Genomic DNA, 2,041 nt, shown 5'->3' with positions numbered 1-2,041 from the left:
AGTGAAGTATCCCAACGTAATCGCTCCGCCGGAGAGAAAAAGTGCTCCTGCGAGACCGTGGCGCTCCGTCCTGAAAGTCCTCTCTCTCTCTCTCTCTCTCTCTCTCTCTCTCTCTCTCTTTTCTAGGTCAAAAGTGAATATATACCAGAAGATGGTCGCCAGAAGTGGGCCGGGTGGCCCACTACCCACCAGGCGCGCCCTGGTGCCAGTGGGCACCTGGGTGCCCACCTCTGGTACTTTTTGACTCCAATATTTTTTATATATTCAAAATAATCTCTGATATGCTTTTTCAGGTCCAGAATTCCAGCGGCTGGTATTCTCCCTTTTTGTGTAAACCTTGCAAATTATGAGAGAAAAGGCATTAGAATTACTTTCCAAAGTGATATGATGCATAAAAACACTGAAAATAACAGCGATAAAACATGATGCAAAATGGACGTATCAGTCTCCTCTAACCGACGGTTCTTTGAATGCACCCCCTCCGTTTCAGTTTACAAGTCCTACGTGTATACCTAGGTTGCCAATTTTATCATCCTAATATAAACTATATAACACAAAAATTATATCTTTTGAAAGTAGAAACTCCAAAGTTTATGTTGGTATATTTTTTATAATATATGTCTTGTATTAGGTTGGTCAAATTGACGACCTAGGGGTACGTGCACGCCCTGTAAACTGAGAGAGAGGTAGTAGTACTACGTTGCTAACAAGTAGAATAAAAATAGATTTAGATTTGATAAAATAAAATAAATTGAGGGTAGAAAACGTTTGCTGGCTTCAATAAAAAAGTAAAGTTAGGGTAGAAAGAGCCGGCTTCCTGGCTTACTACAATAAAATAAATTTAGGGTAGAAAGAGTAGCTTGCTGGCTTAATAATTAAATAAAATAAAGTTTAGGACTGTACTTGATGGCTGACATATAGTAATAATATAAAATAAATAAGCGCATGCAAAGTATATTAGGCTAGTCATAGTTGGAGTAAATTAGCTAGTAACAAAGTGCACTAATTTTTTTTGCTTATATCGCATGTAGTTAATAAGAAGTGGTAGCGTGATATATTACTATAACATATCGTTTTCCAAAGCAAGATGAGTCTACACGCTAATAAATGAAGTCCTCTGTGACGCTAGTACTATGTTACTTTGCACTATGAAGATAATAACTTAGACTAGTGTCGTATGCATGACACTAGTATAAGTTACTCCCCACTATAACCAGCCTTATATACTCTGGCTGCCTTAATGACAAAACTAGATAAATACCCTGCACGTTGCTGCAGGATGTTATTGTATAAAATTTTATGATGTGCATTCTAGAGGACAAATAAAGAGATAAGAAACAAAATCAATTTTATCACTGGGAGGTACTCCCTCCGTTCCAAAATAGATGACTCAACTTTATACTAACTTTAGTATAAAGTTGGGTCATCTATTTTGGAAAGGAGGGAGTATGTTTTTGAGTTCACGTAAACCACCATTGCAAAATAGATAAGAAGTTACTGGCATACTTAATGAAGTTACAGGAAGCTTTACAAACCAATGAAACAACTGTAGTAAGATATTCAATCCGCAAAGCTTCAATACAATATTCCAACAATAATGACATGTATGGTTATAGACAATAATTAACTTTGAGGACCATATCTTCTTTGCACACAAACACACTTACAACACGACATGTGGTAATGAGGATATTATAGCATACTATTCTGGCATACTTTGGATATACATACATATATAATAATGAAATCAATTTAAGTAAACTTGACATATTGTATGATGACAGATGCATACCCAGAAGCAAATTATCTTTTCTTGCAATGAGGCGAAGTTGATTGTACTACAAACACCTCGGAAAAAACAGGATGGTGAAATTTAAGTAAAATGAATGGATAAACAGGTTTCTCTGTATACAAATCAATTTGCAATTCATAATTTGTTGCACGGAGAGATATAGCTCCAGATCTTCGCATATAGGTACATCTAATACAGATGACCAGAACCATGAAAAATACTACTTCCCTGAAACACATCCTATACATA

Source organism: Triticum dicoccoides, chromosome 7B, assembly GCF_002162155.2.
Source record: "Triticum dicoccoides isolate Atlit2015 ecotype Zavitan chromosome 7B, WEW_v2.0, whole genome shotgun sequence".
NCBI lineage: Eukaryota > Viridiplantae > Streptophyta > Magnoliopsida > Poales > Poaceae > Triticum > Triticum dicoccoides.
Note: the sequence above shows the minus strand (reverse complement) of the source record.